Source organism: Lontra canadensis, unplaced genomic scaffold (genome assembly GCF_010015895.1).
Source record: "Lontra canadensis isolate GAN:19392208 unplaced genomic scaffold, GSC_riverotter_1.0 scaffold5, whole genome shotgun sequence".
Taxonomy (NCBI): Eukaryota; Metazoa; Chordata; class Mammalia; order Carnivora; family Mustelidae; genus Lontra; species Lontra canadensis.
The window spans coordinates 34699049-34720657 of record NW_022630999.1 but is presented as its reverse complement, the minus strand read 5'-3'; the positions used below and the strand labels follow the sequence as shown (position 1 = coordinate 34720657).

At 40.8% G+C, this 21609-nt stretch overlaps 1 pseudogene; it reads right to left on the bottom strand.

Annotated features, from left to right (window-relative positions):
• Nucleotides 1–7015: 7015 nt before the first annotated feature.
• Nucleotides 7016–7498, bottom strand: LOC116864430 (annotated as a pseudogene).
• Between the last annotated feature and the right edge of the window lie 14111 nt (nt 7499–21609).

The following is a 21609-nucleotide window of genomic DNA, read 5'->3' as shown; positions in this document are numbered from 1 at the left end:
AAGTCACCCAATCACCCATCTATAAAATCAGCAGCCTGATCAGACTGCTACAGTAAGAATATTTGTACATATATCCTTATGGATGTCTAAAAGTAATTTTGTAAATATACTCTAAGCAGTGGACTTGCACAGTAAAACGGCAGCTATTTCCTTACAAACATATATACACATGACTACATCTTTTTGTTTACATAAATAGGGGCACACTTCATAGAGTGCTCTCTTAGCCTGTTCAGGCTGTTGTAAGAAAATCAGTACAGATTGTGTAGCTTATAAACAACAGAAATTTATTTCTCACGTTTCTGGAGGCCCAATGTTCAGGATAAGGGTTTCAGCATGGTTGCGTGAGGATCCTCTCCAGATCACAGACTTCTTGTGTCCTCATATGGTGGATGGGGCAAGGGAGCTCTGTAGGATCCCTTTAATAAACACACTAATTCCATTCATGAGGGCTCCATTTTCCTGACATGATCACCTCCCAAAGGCCCCACCTACTAATACTATCACCAACGGGGGTTAGGATTTCAACATAGGCATTTTGTGGGGACAAAAGCCTTCAAACCATAGCAATTATTCCTCAACTCCCCTTCTTGATTTCATGTAATTTAGCTATCTTTCCATGATATATTTGAGATCCAATGCTTTCTTTTTAGGAGTTGCATAATAGTACATAGGATGTATGTATATATTATTGGTTTAATTCCAGGTTTTATTTATTCCTTCATTTGTTAACACATTTTGTGATGGAAATTTTCAAACTTTACAAAAATAGAACATTATGATGAATACCCATATACCCATCACTCAGCTTTAATAGTTATCAACATATAACCACTCTTGTTTCATATACACCCTCCCACTATTCATCTCCCCCTCTGCTAGGTTGTTTAAAGAAAATCCCAAACATGTATATTTTCATCTATAAATACTTAAGTATCTTTAAGAAATAAGAACAATTTCTCAAAACCTAAACATAATACCATCATGATCAAAATCAAAATTTTAAATAATTACTAATATTAATGAATTATCCAGTTCAGATTTCCCTGATTGTCTCACAGTTGGTTTGTTTGAATAAGGATGCAAACAAGGTCAACACATTATGCAGGAAGACGTGTTGTCACTTAACATGTCCCTTTATCCCCTGTATTTTCTCTAAGTTAGCAGACAGATCTGTAGCTGCTTTGTCAAATGGTTAGTGGTTGCCACTAACTACATGTGGCTACTTAAATTTAAATTAGTTAAAATTAATTAAAATGGAAAAGTCAGTTCCTCAGTCTCACTGGCCAAGTGCTCAATAGCTATGTATGGGATAGCACACAAAAACATTTCCATCACCACAGAAGGTTCTGTGGGACAGCTGTGATGTAGGGGTTTCCCCCAGATTGGTGTTCACCTTCCTGACAAGAACATTTCATAGGAATACATCCTCTTGTGACAAGAGGCAGATAATGTCTGGTTGTCTCTTTTTGTATGGTATTATGTTTAGCTATTGTCAGCCTAATTCTTCCTTTACGAAGTTCTCCACTCCCCTACGTTTTGACTGATCACTGCCTCTGTTCATTATTTCTAATTTTACCACTCCCTCTGTATTTATTAACTAGAATTCAACAAAGGAGAACTTTCCCTTATCAACTATTTAGTTTTGGGGCACCTGGGTCGCTCAGTGGGTGAAAGCCTCTGCCTTTGGCTCAGGTAATCATCCCAGAGTCCTAGGATCGAGCCCTGCATTGGGCTCTCTGCTCAGCGAGGAGCCAGCTTCCCCCTCTCTCTCTGCCTGCCTCTCTGCCTACTTGTGATTTCTGTCAAATAAATAAATAAAATCTTAAAAAAAAAAACTATTTAGTTTCCCTGAAAAATAGTCCATAAATGATTGTATCTTTCCTTTTATTTACTTGTTTTACCTTTCTACAAAGATGAGTAAGTTTTTTTTAATCATCTTCATGTATACATGAATTTTAACATAGCTAGCATTTAAACTTATTTAAGTAATTCTTTTCTGTTGCTCAGAAATTTTGTCAGTGAGAGCCCCTTCAAGTTGGCTTTAATGTCTTTGTGAAACGACATTACTTTTGAGTATGATAGAATATTCTAGGCTTACCTTGTACATTTCCTATTCCTGAACTGGATTCAGCTATTTCTTTAAGGGTCCTGATCCCTTTAATGGAGATGGTATTAGAGATCACATTCTAGTTGTGAAAGGTGCTTGTTGCTATGGGGTTAATTGTTTTCCTAGGACTCTCCAATGGACAGAACTAGGAAATATTTTCTTAGGTTAAAGACAATATACTACACTTGTTGTTTTGCATCTCTTGTTTTCTTTTTCCCTCACTTCTCAGTATATCTCAGATATCATTCCATGGCACAGCATGTAAAGGCTTTCTTTTTTTCACAGCCCATTTTATAGCTGCACGGTGTGGATGTACTCTAGTTTACGTAACCAGTTCCCTGTTAATGGACGTTTGGGTTCCTTCCAGTTGTGTGCTATTGCAATTGGTACAGCCAGGAAGAGCTTTGTACATGCATCAGTTTGTGTTTTTATCAGGTTTGGAGAGCATTATAATGGGTCAACTTGGCTCGGCCAAGGAGAAGCAGCAGCATTTTGGTTTTCATGCCCAGAAGGCTGGGGCAGTTACTTTGGCGGCTAACACACATGGTGCTTATTTACTCGCTTACTGGTTTGGCGCGGGGCAAAATTCAGGCCGACAACTGCCCCACCTCCCCTTGCATCATCATTCCGTTTCTACAACTCCTAGGACTTGCAGATGTCTAGCTCAGTGAAAAGGACACCACCTTCGGCGAGATACCCAGTTCCTCAAGGTATCTCAGAGGTATCTCACTACTTGGAGGTAGTGAGAACTAGCATCAGTTTTGGTCTGTCTCATGGATTCCAGCTTGTCCTTGGTGCTCTCTAATTTTTTATCTGTCTGTGCTTCCTGACTGACACCCTGTAGAATTCGAGCTGTAGTATCAGACATGAAGACAGCAGCCTTACAGCTCCACCATGCATATGATTTTTTTTATTAAAGATTTTTATTTATTTATTTATTTGACAGAAAGAGAGAGAGAGATCACAAGTAGGCAGAGCAGAAGGCAGAGAGAGAGAGGGAAGCAGGCTCCCCGCTGAGCCGAGAGCCCGATGTGGGGCTCCATCCCAGGACTCTGAGATCATGACCTGAGCCGAGGCAGAGGCTCAACCCACTGAGCCCCCAGGCGCCCCTGATTTTTGCTTGATGTTGTCCATTCACCTTTATATGAATGTAAAATTTTGTATTCCCATCAGTCTGTTTTCTCACAGTGTCATCTGTAGAGTATGTTGTAGAACTTCGGGATTTTTGCCAATCTTACAGATATGTAATATGGTTGTAGACTTAATTTGCACTTGTCTTGTACCCTATTTATTTACACGCTTCTCCATTATTGGATATTTGGGTTGTTTTTAGTTTTTCAATGCTGTAAACTATAAAATGATAAGTATGCTATTTTTTAAAGATTTATTTATTTATTTTAGAGAGCGTATATATGTGAGCGGGGGTGGGGATGAGAGGGAGAGAGAGAATCTCAAGCAGACTCCCAGCTGAGTGTGTGCAGAGCCCAACATAGGGCTCTGTCCCATGAATCTGAGATCATGACCTGAGCTGAAATTAAGAGTGGACGTTTAACCGATTAAGCCACCCAAGTGCCCCAAATGATAAACATCTTTAAACATACATGTATTCTTGAAAACTGAACCTCCAGGTCAATACCATCACTTTGTTTTATTGCTTTATTTTTTTAAGAGATGGTTGATATACAGTAAAATTCGCCTTTTCTAGGGTACGGTTCTACAAGTTTTTACAAATGCATGAAGTGTACAACTACTACTCCAATCAATATAGAGAACATTTTCATCACCCCAAAATCCCCTGGCCTTTTTTTTTTTTAAGATTTTATTTATTTATTTGACAGACAGAGATCACAAGTGGGCAGAGAGGCAGGCAGAGAGAGAGGAGGAAGCAGGCTCCCTGCCAAGCAGAGAGCCCGATGTGGGGCTCGATCCCAGGACCCTGAGATGATGACCCAAGCCGAAGGCAGAGGCTTTAACCCACTGAGCCACCCAGGTGCCCCTCCCCCGGTTTTTTTTTTTTAAAGATTTTATTTATTTATTTGACAGAGAGAGATCACAAGTAGATGGAGAGGCAGGCAGAGAGAGAGAGAGAGGGAAGCAGGCTCCCTGCCGAGCAGAGAGCCCGATGCGGGACTCGATCCCAGGACCCCGAGATCATGACCTGAGCCGAAGGCAGTGGCTTAACCCACTGAGCCACCCAGGCGCCCTCCCCCGGTTTTTTGTAGTCAAATTCACCCCACCACCTCTAGCTCCTGGCGATCACTAATCTGTTTTCTCTCCCTATAGTTTTTGCCTTTTCTAAATTGTCACATAAATGAAATCATACAGTATATTGGTTTTTAAGTCTGGTTTCATTCACTTAGCATAATGAATTTGGGGTTCATCCATGTATCAGGTGTTTATCATCTTACTGCTAAGCAATATTCTATACTACATATACTGCAGTCTATCTGTCTATCAGGTGAAGGATTATGAGTTGTTTCTAGTCTTAAGCATTTACAAATAAAGCCACTATACTGTGCACATTTTTAAAAAATATTTTATTTATTTATTTATTTATTTGAGAGAGAGAGAACAGGGTGGGGGGCGGGTACAGAGGGATAAGCAGACTCCCTACTGAGGGCAGAGTCCAATGCGGGGCTCAATCCCCAAACCCTGAGATCATGACCTGAGCTGAAGTCAGATGCTTAACTGACTGAGCCACCCAGGTTCCTGGTTCTGATTTTTTTGTTTGTTTGTTTAAGATTTTATCTATCTACTTGACAGAGAGAGAAATCATAAGTAGGCAGAGAGGCAGGCAGAGAGAGGGGAAAGCAGGGTCCCTGCCCAGCAGAGAGCCCCATGTGGGGCTTGATCCCAGGACCCTGAGATCATGACCTGAGCCCAAGGCAGAGGCCCAACCCACTGAGCCACCCAGGTACATTCTTATACTGATATGTGTGTCAATATAAATATTAATTAAAAATTGGGTAACTGGGGACACCTGGGTGGCTTCGTCGGCTAAGCATCTGCCTTCAGCTCAGGTCATGATCCCAGGGTCCTGGGATGGAGCCTGCATCAGGCTCCTTGTTCAGCTGGAAGCCTGCTTCTCCCTCTGCCTCCTGCTCTCCCTGCTTGTGTACGCTCATGCTATCTTCCCACCCCATCTCTCTGACAAATAAAATTTTTAAAAAAATATTGGGTAACCGTTCAGGAGTGAGATTGCTGAATTATGTGGTAATAATATGTTTGACTCTAAAAGAAAAGACCAAACTGCTTTTCTAAAGGGTTGTAGCAATTTACATTTCCGCAATCAGTGTTTGAATACCAGTGGTTCCTCTGGCACACCAGCAGCTGCTACTGTCCGTTCTTTTTTCACTACAGCTTTATTGAGGTATTTCAATAAACTTACATGTTTCGAGAGTGTACAAACTAGATGGCATGCCTTAAGATTCAGAAACAGTTCATGTCCAACTCAGGGGAAGTAAGAAGTCCTTTGAGAGGAGGTGGCATTTGAACTGATTCCTGAAACATCAACAGAGGGAACCATGTTCTGGCAAGGAAAAGAAAGTGAGCAAGTAAATGAAGGGAACACAGGGCTTGTAGGGGACCAGCAAGTCATTGTGCCTGAGGTTATAGTAAGCAAAAAGATCCTTTCACTGGGTAGTGGGATTTAGAAATCAAGAGATAGGTGCTAGATGTGCTTATTGGTAGTAGGAAGTCATCTATCTATAAGTGTGTGTCTGTATATATATGTTGCATGTATTTTATGTATATGTACACACACATACATATACACACTATTAGTTTATATCTCCAATTCCAAACCTACACCATAGGTTTCATTCAGCCTTTCCCTTTATTTTAACTGCTTTCTCTGATAGTGAGAAACCTGGCTCTCATTATCCACAATATATTTACTTATTGGCTTCAATATTCATAAAGTGGTTTCAGATACTAAACTGTATCTGTGATAAAAACAAACTACTAAGTAAAGTATTTGTGCTCAATTTTTTCCCCTTGGTCTTTAGAACATATTAGTGTGTATGGAGTCAAAATATTCTTTCCTAAAGTTACATAGGTTGGTCCTTTTCTGCTGTTACCCCCAATATGGTTATGTTGTTTAATACAGTTAGGTTTTCATGTATATTCCATTTGGGGCTCTATCTCATCTTCGTTGATTATATTTTGTTCATATTTTTAGTATGTGAAACAGTTGCATGGCTCTAAAAGTCAGAAATTTGTAAGAAGGATTGCTCAGAGAGCTGTCCTTATCCTTTCTATCCTATCCTGATCCTCTGCTTGTACCTAACCAATCTCATTAGTTTTTGGTTTATCCTTTTTGTGTTTCTTTTTGCACAGTTGAGATGCAGAGACCACATTAGGGTGAGGAACTCACCTTGGCACAGAATTAAGTGGAGAGGAATCTGTAGTCAAAATAAATAAGATTTTAGGGGTGCCTGGGTGGCTCAGTTGGTTGAGCGTCGACTCTTGATTTCAGCTCAGGGCATGATCTCAAGGATTGTGGGATCAGGCTCCACACTGGGCTTTGCACTCAGTGCAGAGTCTGCTTGGGAATTCTCTCCCTCCCTCCCCCTCTGCCCATCCCCCACTCACGGGCATGCACTCTCTCTCTCAAAATAATACATAAATAAAATCTTTAAAAATAAATATATAATATTTTAAGGCAATATTTTTAAAAATAAAAATTAATGCAAAAAATCTGTGATGACAAGACATCAGAGTTTTGAATAAATAGACCTCAGAGCTGAGCCATATTGGAACCTGAGGCAAAAGAAAAAATATGTACTTCATGTACATGTTTTTAAGTAGTTTTTAATGACTGCTATTCCTCAAGAACATTAAGGCAGATGAAAAATATTGAAAAATTAAAAAGTAGGTAGAGTAATACATTTTCTTATTTTATTTTTTATAGCACAACATATATTTCGAATGGACAAAAAATTAGTATTATTTACAATATCTTAAGATAAATTGCCTTTGAATGGAAGCTTCCTTTCCAGTTCTTTGAGGTCTACAAGATGTATCTAGAAAATGTACTACTGTGGAAAATGAAGATTGCTTAAATCAAATGGGGGAACTGTGTTTTCTCATTTCAATTAATTGCTGTGACACTGTCCTTCAAGCAGCTGAGGGAGTTTCATGTTTTCGTTAGACATCATCTTGCAACTTTGATGCTATATGAATTCTACCATTTTGACAGCACTGGTATGGCTCTTGGGTCTACTACTCCATTGGAACTGTTAACTCCATTCATATTCATTTTTGTTACAAATATTACAAAGGAGGAGTTTGGGGATATTTAAGGCATTTAAGGCTGTATGTTTGGTTTTCATAAATTGTCCCAGCCCATGGTGGCTGCCATCTTTCATCAGTGTTGCTCTTCACAACATTATTTTTAATTTACATATTTTATTTATATCAAAACAGACTTTACTCTAATTTTATTTCAGCTTAAGTTGATTAAAAATTATTTAAGATCACCACTTGTCCAAAAAAAATGATCAAGGAGCACCTGGGTGATTCAGTCTATAGGGCATGCACCTCTTGATCTTGGGGTTGTGAATTGGAGCCTCACATTAGGTATTGAGCCTACTTTAAAATATAATAATAAGGGGCGCCTGGATGGCTCAGTGGGTTAAGCTGCTGCCTTTGGCTCAGGTCATGATCTCAGGGTCCTGGGATGGAGCCCCGCATCATCGGACTCTCTGCTCAGCAGGGAGCCTGCTTCTCCCTCTCTCCCTCTCTGCCTGCCGCTCTGCCTGCCGCTCTGCCTACTTGTGATCTCTCTGTCAAATAAATAAATAAAATCTTAAAAATAAATAAATAAATAAGTAAAGTAATAAAATAAGTGATCGAACACAGTAGTTCTTTCAACTGAAAACAATATAAACAAAGAAGTAGATTTTGAGAATATTTATGAGTTTGCTTCCATTAGACCCAAAGGTGTATATATGTTCCTTTTGCCTAAGCTCCACATGGCTCATAGGGCATTGTTGAACAGATATTTTCCCTTCTTCACTACACAAAAGGTGGCATACTTTGGGCACTCTTTACACTTTGCTTTCTTTTGTCCTAGAAATTGCTCCATGTCAGTTCATAGAGAGATAAAGAGATGCTGAGGGGAGTGACCTCTGAAAGGTCAACCAGAGGGTACAATGCTCAGCCCAGCAAATGTGCCATATCAGGGGTTGTTTGTGAAGGAGTCATGAAAGCATCCCACAAGACCCAAGGCCGGCATTTGGGCATCTGCTACAGGAAGACAGTGATGCTAGATTAAACCACCACCATCAAGTTAGACTCTGCTTTGCTTCCTCCCGTCCCTCCTTTCCATCCTGACTGGAGGCACCCAGAAGCATCAGGAAGCATACAGTAGGAGTGGAATATAGTGAAGAAATAGGAAAAACAAAACAAAAACAAACAAACAAACAAAAAACACCCTATTCCTTCACTCCCACAGGTTTTAAGCCTACATGGGCCTCAGAAGATTTCATCCACACCAGAAACTGAATCTCTGACTTAAATCCACCCAGAATTTTGGCACCTGAAATGAGACTATTCTAGTACCTGAAAGTGAAAGAAAATCTAAGTCCTCTGCTCAGTATACTGCACAGATGGAGAATAGAGAATGGACCAAGTAGGTTTAAAGAGTAAGTGATCAGAAAGAATAAAGCTACTTCCTGCTTCTCTCCTACCAAGTCCTGTCCACTAAATATGCCACTTTCACAAGAGAACCCAACTCAAACTCAAACTAGCCAGGGGAAAAAAGATACGAAGCAGCATTCAGGTAGGATTTGATGAACGGTGGTATAAGGTACCATCAAGGTCACTATAACTCGAATTCTCTCTGTTCCACCCTCATCAGCTCTGTTCATGGTTTGAGTTCCCTCATAAGAACAACACAGACAAACTTTCTGTTAATATCTGAGACTGGGGGTTGAGAGGGTAGAGACATCCTTCATCAAACTGTCAAAGAAAAGTCTAGGGAATTTCTCTAATTTAATTCTTGGGTCACAGGTTCCTCCTCTCCCCCATCCATGGCCTGAGAAACGCTGTGATGATTGGCTCAGGCCTAGGTTACCTGTTCATGTCATCCAGTCCCTGTGGGAATGGAAATGGAAGGAGAATTGTAGTGAAGGGTTTAAGTCACTCAAAACCCATCCTGAAATTGAGGAAGGGGTCAGTCCTACACAAGGCACCTGGCTAGAAAGTTCAGGATCCTCTAGGTCATTTAGAGAATACTGAAGAGGCAACTTCAGGATATGTGTTGTCCCAGTAGATGTGTTTGTTGTTGGTTGAGTCATTAATCTACTCTAAATAGTAGTAATAGCAACCAGTTTTTAAGTACTTTTTACGGGCCAATCACTGTATGAAATACTTCCCGTGCATCATCTTGTTTTATCCTCATTACAACTCTATGGGGCTGGAACCATTTTTTTTTAAAGATTTATTTTTTTTAAAGATTTTATTTATTTATTTGACAAAAGGACAGAGATCACAAGTATGCAGAGAGGCAGGTAGAGAGGGAGGGGGAAACAGGCCCCCCGCTGAGCAGAGAGCCCGATGCGGGGCTCGATCCCAGGACCCTGGGACCATGACCTGAGCCAAAAGCAGAGGCTTTAACCCACTGAGCCACCCAGGCACCCCTTGGACTGGAACTATTTTAATCTCTAGATTAGTTTGCAGGGGTTGCTGTAACGAAGTGCCATAGATCGCGTGGCTTAAGAACAGAAATGTATTGTCTCATGGTTCTGGAGGCAGGAAGTCTGAGATTGAGGTGTTGACAAGGATGGTACCTTGGCTTTTAGAAACATCATCTTCATCTCTGCCTCCATCTTCATGTGTCATTCTCCCTGTGTGCATGTATGTGTCCCAATACCCCCTTTTTTTCAAGATTTTTGTATTTATTTTAAAGAGAGAGAATGAACAAGGGGAGGGGCAGAGGGAGAGACTCTTTGAGTAGACTCCCTGCTGAGTGTGGAGCCTGATGCAGGGCTCGATCCCATGACCCATGAGATCATGACCTGAGCTAAAACCAAGAAGCAGATGATTAATTAACTGAGCCACCCAGGCATCCCCAAATATCCCTTTTTTAAAGGACTTCAGTTGTGTTGAGTTAGGGACCCACCTTTCTCCAGTATGACCTCATTTTAACTAAACTAATTTTACCTGTAACAACCCTATTCCCAAATAAGGTCACATTGTGAAGTATTTGGGGCTAAGACTCTGACATATGAATTTTGGAAGAACACAATTCAACCCAGAACAATCCCCATTTTGCAGGTATGAAATGGGATTAAACAAGTTAAGTAATTTACCCAGAACCATAGCTAGTGAAAGGGAGAGACAGACCTTTGCTTGCCTCCTAAGCCTCTGCTATTGGGTTGCCATGAGATCCTTAGCCAACAGACTATGCTTTCTACAAAGGGAGTAGGACCATTTAGGTCAGCACTTCTCTCCTGTGTTAACCTATTAGAAATCAAGAAAAATGATTTTATATAAATGCATAAGATGGGATAAAGATAATCAATCTATCAGAACTTACTGCTTCTTCACCTACCATCTTCCTGTATTTTCAGTCCACCTTCCCAAAGAAGATTTTGAAAAACTTTTCTTTGAATTAAGAAATATACTTCCGGGGCGCCTGGGTGGCTCAGTGGGTTGAAGCCTCTGCCTTCGGCTCGGGTCATAATCCCGGGGTCCTGGGATCGAGCCCTGGACCTAAACTGCCATCTCACCTCACTCTTCTATTATCACATTTCTTTGTTTTTTACTTTTTTTGAATTTTAAATAAGGCTCTGTGCCCAGCATGGGGCTTGAACTCACAGCCCTGAGATCAAGAGTTGTATGCTCTGCTGACTGAGCTGGCCAGGTGTCCCTATTATCACATATTTTAAATCTATTTTCTCATCATGCCCTTGCTTGAGACTTCCAGCTGTAGAGAGGAGAGAACAGAGTTCAGTGAGAGCAAATGTAAGAACCACCATAGGTGGGGATGACAATCAAGTGGCCAAGATGTACTATATATGGGTTGCAGGATGTCCCCAAACAGCTTCCTTCAGGATGGAGAAATTTTGCTGCAGTGAGGCTTAACCTAGTTAGAAGAAGGGACTTCGTCCATTGACCTCCATTGGGTTTGGAGTTTCTCAAGGGTAGTAACAAATGCTACTTTTGCATGCTCCCCTAACGCACAGACTGGAAGGAAGAAAGGCAGGGAGGGAGGAAATATAATGCCTTTACATTAGGATTGTACTAGAGCCAGCTCATGCCATTTGAATTCTTTATCTGTTTTCTAGGTCTGATAATTTTTTCCTGTTTTTTTTTTTTTTCCTGGCCTACCATATGACAATAATTAGAAGAAGCGATGATACCTTCCACAAGTTAACCCTTCTTTAAGAGCATTGCCTCTTTAAAAATTATTATTTTCAGGGTGCCTGGGTGGCTCAGTCATTAAGCATCAGCCTTTGGCTCAGGTCATGGTCCCAGGGTTCTAGGACTGAGCCCTGCATCAGGCTCCCTGCTCAGTGGGGACCCTGCTTCTCCCTCTCCCACTCCCCCTGCTTGTATTCCTTCTCTTGCTGTCTCTCTCTCTCTCTCTCTCTCATCCTGTCAAATAAATAAATAAAATCTTTTAAAAAATAAAAAAATTGTTTTTTCTTTTGGAGAGGATGGTATAAGTAGAATTAATGAGCAGAAAGAATAATAGTATACTTAGAAACTATTTATCTTCATTTTTATATTCATTTTTTATTAGGAATTATTCAAATAGGTAATAAGGATTAGGTCACCGAAGTTCAGTATCCACAAGAAATCAATACTGTAATGATGGTAGAAGATACTGCAAATCAGCTTTTATAACCCTACTCCAACCTCCTAATAATATAGTATGATCTTGGGAGCAGGCCTTAAGATAAGGATTCAAGCAAAGGTGATTGATTAGGAAGTACTCCCAGGAAAAGCTGGCAGGAGTATGGGGAAGTAAGTTGGGGAGGGAATGAAGCCAAGCCAGGTTGTGATGTCTAGTGTGGTGCTATGGAGGGTAACTTTGACTCAGTTCCACAGGAGAGCTCTGGACGGTATAGACAAGACACTGTCCTATGGGGAACAAAGGAGCTAGAGTATGTATACCTCTGTGCCCTTCAGTGATTGGTTAACGGCTGGTGTGTGTGTGTGTGTGTGTGTGTGTGTGTGTGTGTGTATTGAGGTGGGGGAGGGGAGTGGGAATTGTAAATTCCCAAACACTTCTGGTCCTCTATGCCCAAAGGCACCATGGTACTAGGAATCTGGGGGCACCCTTTGGACAAAAAGATGCAGGTATTGGCTGTTGGAAGAAAAGGCATATGGGAGCTGGTACCCCAAAATTATAAAGGAAACTGAGAATATGGGGAGAATATAGATAACTTGCACTATTCTTGTGTGCTTCAAGTTAGATCTAAACCAGTGTTTCTTCAGGAGGGTGGATTATCACAATTTCCAGCTGAAGAGATGTATAAGAGGAGAGATAGTGGAATGAGTTATAGCTCCTGCTTCTGTAGTAGGTCCTGAGCCTATAATTGATAGTTATCATCTCCTTCTACTGCCCACCTGTTCTAGATTCCCTCTCACCTCAGCTAGCACTTTCATTAGTCTGAATTGCTTGCCTGTTAGGACATTCTAGACCTTCACCCCAAGTGGCTCAAGCCTTTGCTTGCTGTGTGCTTGTCAGGCAGGCACACAGAACAATTCAGTTCCTGAATTGTTCATTCACAGTTAAAACCAGGCATGGCAGCCTCAAGAGATGCCCAGTGGATTCCCTGAGTTACAGACATGTCTCTCCTTTTTCCTATTATGTCAAAGGAACTCTGTATCCCTTAGAAGGAAAAAGGTCAGTTACTCCTAACAATATAACTTTTTTTCTTTGTCTGCTGATCTTCTGTCATGAGAAAATCAAAGTGACCAACTAGCAGCCAGAGCTTTAAGTTCAGTAGAACAATTATTGTTCCCTGACAGACAATAAATAAAAGTTATCTCCACCTACCCTATCCTCTCATTGTAGGCCAGGACCTCTAGATGCACCTAACCTAAAGTTGCAGAGATGAAAAGTACATAGTCCCTAAGAAGGCCACTGAAAATGGTGGACAGAGGGTCACTCTTAGCCTCCATTCCTTGGCTCATGGACCTATGTATTCTATCTAACAGGAAAACAGCTCCACATAATAGCAATTTATATTTATATATATCACATCTGAGGGTTAGTACCCCAGCCCTACAGAATTATCTTCAGACTTAGCTGCATCTTGTAGAGGCCATTCCAAAGTTCTGTTAGTCTAGAATATGGGGTGATATGATATATACTAAGACCAATGATCCTATAGTTACATGTCCATCAATAACCCTCTAGTACCCTAAAGTGGGCCTCTTGGTCCAAGGTGATATTATATAGGATCTTGTGTCAGCAAGTCAAAGACTTATGAGTTTTGGCAGGATGAAATAGAGTGGAAGGGGTCTAATATTACCAAATCACCACCAGGTACCTGGTTGGATGGATCTTGGAGAATGACAGTATGTTATAAGTATAATCAGTGGTTACTTCTGTTGCATTGCTGTTCCAGATACAGTTTCATTTCTGGAGTGAATGAACATCTCCAGGACCTGCAATTAAGCTATTGGTGTGGAGAATGTGTTTCCCCCCTATACCTGTTAATTAAGACCATGAGATATAGTTTACTTTCAGCAGGCAGGGCTAGCAATATACTTCAGTAATGTACCTCAGGGCTATATCAACTCTCAGGCTCTCTGTCATGATCTAGTCTGAAAGCACCTTGGTTGCCTTTCTCTAGGACATTAAGCTGATTCATACATTGATGATATCATGGTGCCCGGAGCTTGTGCACAGGGAGTAGCAACTACTCTAGGTATCTTGGTAAGACACTTGCATACCAGAGCATAGGAAACAAATCCCACAAAATTTCAGGGGCTGCCACCTTGGTGAAATTCTAGGGGTCCAATGGTCTGGAACATCTCAAAATATCCCTTCCAACATGAAAGACAAACTTCTGTATCTGTCCTCTTCTACCACCAAGAAAGAAGCACAATGCTGGGTGAACCTCTTTGGTTTTGGCAGGCAACATATATCTCATTTGGCCATGCTGTTTTAACATATTTACTGAGTGACCCAAAAGGCTCCCAGGTTTCAGTAGGGCTCAGAACAAATGAAAGCTCTACAAGTAAGTCCAGGCTGTGATGCCCCTCCACCATTTGGGCAACATGACCCAGAAGATCCAATGGTGCTTAAAGTATCTGTGGAACATAAGGAGGCTATATGGAGACTTTGGCAAGACCCCGTAGATGACTTATGGCCCAGACACTTAGGATTTGGGGACAAGGTTATGCCATTCCCTACAGATAACTATTCTTTTGAGAATGGCTCACTCTGGGCACTAGTAGCAACTAAACATTTGACTGTGGGCCACCAAGTTACCAAGTGTTGTCTCACTCATCCAATCATAAAGTTAGACATGCACAGCAGCACTTCATTTTCAGAAGAGATCAGGCTCAGGTAAATTCAGAAGACAAATGAGCAAGGGACCTAGGTGCCCATGGTCCTCTCTTCACTTTGCTGCTCCTTTCTTTCAACCTGCATTATGGCAGATTGTATTTCCAAAGAAGGCCACAATAATGTCTTATTACATGTAATTTTCTAGAACTCTGACACCCTCCCCCATTTAAGAAGTGGAGTCTATGTACCCTCCCCTTGAACCTATGCCTTGACCACTAAAATTAAGGCAGAAGTGTTGTTATGTGACTCCCAAGGCTCTTGTAACACTCACTCTTGGAGCCTACCCACCATGAGCAAGCCCAGGCAATCTGTGGAGGTGCCTACTTAGAGAGGATCAGAGGCCTAGCCTACAGTTTTGGCTATACCTCAGCCAATAACCAGCAACAACTGGCCAGCTATGTGATTGAGCCAAAGTGAAAGTCCATCTTCCAGACTAACCCAGTTCAGTTTCAAAAAACCGACTATTCAAATATGGAATACAGATGGGCCAGCTATGCTGAAAGCCCAAATAACATATTCACAAGCAAAATAAATTATTGTTGTCACCTTAAGCCACTAAGTTTTGGAGTGGTTAATTACATCACAATAGATAACTGATACACTCATGTGTGGCCCTGAAGGACCATGAAGAAGAGACATCCTCTTAGTAGGCAGAACTCTAATCAGTGCACCTGGTCATTTGTTCTGCCTAGAAAAAGAGATGGCCAGGGGGATAGATCTACCATGATTCATGGATATTTGTCTGGGTAATTGTTTGGCTGGGTAGTCAGGAACTTAAAAGGAGCATGATTAGAAAATCAGTGCCAAGGAGGTCTGGGAATAGGTATATGGGCAGAGCTTTCCAAATGGGCACAGGATATGAAGATATTTGTATTTTATGTGAATGCTTACCAAAAAACAACCTCAACAGAGAAGAATCTCATTTATCATAGAGGCAAGATGACCTGTTCTGCCAACATTAGTCACCCGCTTTCTTCCACAACCCCTGTCCCTACTCAAAAAGCTTATGGGGAAAAAAATGGGCAAAGTCAGTAATGGAAGTTATACATGGTCATGGAAACATGGAATGTTACAGCCTCCCCCGCCAATGGCAAATATAAACAATGAGCTTCCAGTGTGGCTCTATTTCCCCAAGAGATCAGCCAGTCATAAGATGTTGGATTGTTTTCATTGGATCAGTTCCATATTGGAAGGGATAGCATGTTGTTCTCAATGGAGTAGACACCTAACTTTGTATATAGACTTGCCTGTCCTGTTTACAATCCTTCTGCCAAAACCAACATCCACAGACTTAACAGACTTTTTTTGTCAGAGTGTCCCATAATCATTCTTCTGACAAAGGAACTTCCTAGCAAATGAAGTGATGCAATGGACTGATGCCTATGGAACCCTGGTTGCATGTTTGTCATCATCTGGCCTCATTGAATAACGGTATGGCCTATGAAGACGTTGTATTCTCAGCTAAATGGTAACATCTTGTTGGGCTGGAATACTGTTCTCCATTATGTAGTATATGCACCAAATCAATGACTAATATAAAGTCTGGAATTGTGGAAATCAAGGAGTAGAAACAAGAATGGTTAATGGAAGAAGAGCCCCTTCCGTTTCCACCCTTAGTGATCCCTAACAAATGTTTTGCTTCCCACTCCCTTAACATTGCTGGTCTACAGGTATTAGTTCCCAAGGAAAGAAGGCTTCCACCAGAGGTTCTAACAATGATTTCATTGAAAAGGAAATTGAAACTGCTGCCTGACCATCATGGACTCCTCAGGCAAAACAGGAGTTTTTGTATTGACTAGGCTGAGTGATCTTGACTATCAAAGGGAAATGGGATCTCTACTACACAGTGTGAGTAAGGATTATGTGTGGAATGCAGTCATTTTCCTGGGATGCATCTTAGCTCTGTGTCCTATTGATAAAACTAAATGAAGGGGCACCTGGGTGGCTCAGTGGGTTAAAACCTCTCTGCCTTCGGCTTGGGTCATGATCCCAGGGTCCTGGGATCGAGCCCCACATTGGGCTCTCTGCTTGGCGGGAGCCTGCTTCCCCCCTTTCTCTCTGCCTGCTTCTCTGCCTACTTGTGATCTCTGTCTGTCAAATAAATAAATAAATAAATAAATAAATAAATAAAATTTAAAAAAACAAAACTAAATTAAAAACTACCACAACTCAATAACTCAGTCTTTAAATTATAGGGCATCAAAGGTAGAGAGTGACTCAGCTAGAGGAAGTAATCCTTTGCAAAAAAGATGGGCCTTCATATCCTGTTTTTGAGAGAAGGTTAGTACGCTTTTTATTGTATGAGAGATACTTGCAACATGTTAGTCAGAAGCATGATTTTGCTTTTGTCTTTATCCAGAAGATAAATAGAGTTGATAGAGGTAAAGTGAACTATGGTGATTTTGTAGGGAGCCAACCTGGCTAAACTGGAATTATATTACCTGGAATTCCCTTCCCTTAACTCATAGTTTAAAGTTGGTCACAAGAAAAGTATGTCTGAGATTTGGAAGATGAGAGCAAACTAGCAGGCATCAGGGCCTGAAGATCCTTATGGGGGAGCTCTAGGTGTTGCTGCAATGCGCTTACCTTGTCCCTCAACTGCTGGCTCCTCCTGTGCATTTTTCTCCTTCAGTTCCTCTGCGCCAGGTGCATGGCAAAAGGCACCAGCTTCTTCTACAGGTCATCCATGGCATCGAGGTTGGAGACTCTGAAAAACAGATGTGGGTGCCAGTATGTCTTCCTCGGTTCCAGCATGTCCCCATTCTCACCTGCTTCGAATTCAGTTATTTCCTACTGCTAGCCCTGCTGACATACATCAATGTTAGTGCAACACCAGACACAAAGATTTCCATAGCCTTCTTCATTGGCTGCTTTTGTGGTCCCTGGCGAATGATTTCTCTCTGTTCCTCTAACTGTCCTCTTCCAGATTTTTACTGTCCCAACTAACCCTAACCTGACCCTGAGACTGACCCTGCAAATTTCTGTTAAAAACAAGACAACAGTTGCAAAATAGAGTCACTTATGTTAAGCCCCTCATCACCAAACCAAGATTTAATTTAATTAGTTTCAACTGTCCCAGAAATGGAATCTTTATAAACCAGTTAGAAATCTCCTGATCAGTGCTAGTTAGGTAATTTGCCTGAAAGATCCCTGCCATCCCCTAAAGGAAAGTAACCTTACAATGACCAACCCACTTGTTTTCCTAATATAACTTCCTTGCTCCTGCTCCCTTCTGCCTATAAAAGTCTTTCATTTTGTACAGCTCATTGGCGCTCCTTTCTATCTGCTAGATTGGATGCTACCCAATATTAAAAGATTTTTGCTCAAATAAAGTCTTAAAATTTTTTTCATATGCCTCCATTTATTTTTTTAATATTTTATTTATTTTTTTAAGTAACTCTGTGCCCAATGTGGGGTTCAAACTTATGACCCCAAGATCAAGAGTCCCATAGTCTATCAACTGAGCCAGCCAGGTGCCCCTATTTTTTAATATTTAAACACACTTAAATTTGGGGTACCTGGATGGCTCAGTAAATTAAGCTCCTGCTTTTGGCTCAGGTAACTATCCCTGGGTCCTAGGATCAAGCCCCACATGGGGCTCTCTGCTCAGCGGGGAGCCTGCCTCTTTCTCTCCCTCTGTGATCTCTCTCACTCTTGCTCTCTCTCAGAAAAAATAAATAAATAAATAAAATCTTAAAAAAAAATAAACACACTTAATTTTTTTAAAAATGTTTCTGAAATTCAAATTTAACTGGATGTCCTATATTTTTATTTGCTAAATCTGGTAGTCTTAATTGCGGAATAACAGACAGTGATGTCTGCTGTTATATACAGGATTTTATATACATACTTGGTCTTTCATTCTGCCTTAAAAAAATGGTCAAGGGTATAGATCTGCAGTGAGTCACGAGTTTGGTAGAATTAGACAAATCATCAATTTTGATCCTTAACGAAATAATAGGTCCAGTTCATGATCTCAAGGAACATTTGTATAATTAGGAGAAATGTTTAGAATCTTTACAGTGGAGGGACCAGGGCCACACCACCCGAACCCAGTGATCAATCTTAGATTCTCTGAAAGAAGGATACCAGACAATGTGATGCAATAGAAAGACCCCAAGTGTGCTCATGAGCTCCTCCTGTCAACAAACAAAACTCAGTCTAATCAGGTCTTCAGAATAGCTACCAGCTTTCAGGAAATACAGGGTAAAGTAGAATAAGTTTGATGATATCAAGATAAAACAATCAACCAAATACATAATGTGAAACATTCCACACTTAAAAAAATAACCTGGTTTCACCAACAAATCAAAGCACAAAAATGATAAAGGAAATTGAATAAAAGAATAAATTGAGTAAAAGAAACTCATGAGACCACACAGCCATGTTTGGATTTGGAATCAAATAAACCAGTTTTAAAACGTCTTTGAATATTGACTGGTATTGGTATCTCATGACTAGTTGAAGAAATGAGATCCATGATCACAAATTTTATACATAATACTATTTCGCTCCCCCGCCTTCACTTACTACATGACATAGAGCAAGTTCAAATATTTAATACAGAGTTTATCATTTAGCACTTAGATTACAGGGTATCAATATGTGGGTATACCAGAAGAGGAATGAACATCACTTAGAAATGGAGAGCATGTAGAGTGACTTTTGGGTTTCTTTTTGGGGATAAGCTTCTTTTTGTTTGTATGAGGTATGAGTCCATTAGGAAAGTATGTTGGTTCTGGCTATTATTTTTGTTTTTTGTTTTTTAAGGTTTTATTTATTTATTTGACACAGAGAGAGAGAGATCACAAGTAGGCAGAGAGGCAGGCAGAGAGAGAGGGGGAAGTGGTCTCTCTGCTGAGCAGAGAGCCCGATGTGGGACTTGATCCCGGGGACCCTGAGATCATGACCCGAGCTGAACGCAAAGGCTCAACCCACTGAGCCATCCAGGCACCCAGTGGCTATTATTTTTGTTTAGAAGATTTTTTTTTAAAGATTTTATTTATTATTTATTTATTTATTTATTTGAGAGAGAAAGCGAGAGAGCAACAGAGGGAGAGGGAGAAGCAGGCTTCCTTCTGAGCAGGGAGCCCAATTTGGGGCTCAACCCCAGGACCCCGGGATCATGACCTAAGCTGAAGGCAGACACTTAACTGACTGAGCCACCCAGATGCTCCTAGAAGATTTTTTTTTTAAGATTTACTTATTTATTTGAGAGAGACAGAGAGAGAGAGAGAGACAGAGCGAGCATGCGCGCATGAGTGGGGAGGGGCAGAGGGAAAGGGAGAGAGACTTAAGCAAACTCCATACTGAGAGTAGAGCCCCACATGGGGCTCAATCTCATGACCCTGGGATCATGACCTGAGCCGAAACCAGGAGTCAGACTCTTAACCTACTGCACCGCCCAGGCGCCCCTTTGTTTGGGAGGTTCATTGACAGAGACTACATACAGATGCTGTGTTGCCAAACGGGTGGACTGTAGCAGATGTTACTGTCTGGCTCATTCAGCTCCATTTAACCACTTTGTGTCATGGCTTGCTGCCTGCTAAGACTGGACAGCAAAAGTACTGCATGACCCAGACTCTCTAATAGCTTGAATTTTTCAGAGGACCTACCTTCAATCTAGCAATGTGCCCGTATGAAACGTGGACAATGAGAACCAGTACACTAAGACATAAACCATAATTCTTGTGCTTCTGCTAGCAAGTAAGATCATAGAGGCATTTGGACTTCCATGGCATTTGTAGTAGAAGGCCTAGGGTCCAATTCCATTTTTGTTGGGGGGCTGGAGAGGCATCCATTCGAATGGTGTAAATCACGAGAAAGGCACTAGGAACCTAGAGCTTGCAACTATGATGACAACTTTTTTACTCCCAGCTTCCCAATGATGGCAGAGGTAGCTGTCTTGGTGAGCCAACTCCGCACTGTGATTCTGGAGTTCATTCCTGGGAGATCAATCAACTCCTCCTAATCTTCTAATGATTTTATAATAACTAGTAATAAATCTTGGCTTCCAGCTAGAATAGATTCTGTTATCTGCAATGGCACCTTGACCCATACAATCGGTATTAACTCAAGGGTTAAGGAAACAGGCCCTTTCACACCCCACTGATTGGAATGTAAGTTGATACAACCAAGTTTTTCTGCCTTTAAAACTCTTATCCTTTTGGTCCTCTTATTTACTTACAGAAATATATCCCAAGGAAATAATCAGAGATGCACTCAAAGCTTTGTGGCACATACAATGACAATATTTGGCAGTTGTTAAAAATAATGTTTTAAACCATAGTGAATGAGATGGAAAAATATTCGTGATGTCATGTAAAATGAAAAAGGCAGTTTATATATGTATATATTTCAGCATTATGGGTGAAATGGCACAATTCTTTGGATTTGTGTCAAGATATTTCAGGAAAAAAGAAAAGCAAGCCAGTAGAGGGAGAGAGATGAAATACAATTAACAAAATGTTGATAATTATTGAAGCCAGGTGTTGGGCAGATGGAGTTTCATTATGGTTTTCTCTCTGATTTTTGTGTATGCTTAAGAATTTCCATCATGTACAGCTTTAAAAATTTAAAAGGAAAGTAAAACAGAAAATAAAGTGCATGTATAGTACGTGCTCACTTTTGTAGTGATATTAATATGCACACATATACTTAGAGAAGAGACTAAAATGTACGTGAAGATGAAAAGATCAGTGGTTGCTAGAGATTAGGAAGGAAAGAGAGATGAATATGAGGAACACGGAGGATTTTCAGGGATATTTTTATATATAAATCTATTCTGTATGATACTCTCATGGTAGATAGATGACCTTACGCTTTTGTCAAACCCACAGACTAGTACGGCACCAAGAGTAAACCTTAATGTAAACTATGAACTGTGGTTGACAGTGATGTCTCATGTAGGTTCACTGGTTGTAAGAAATGCCCCACTCTGGTGGGGGATATTGATAATGGGAGT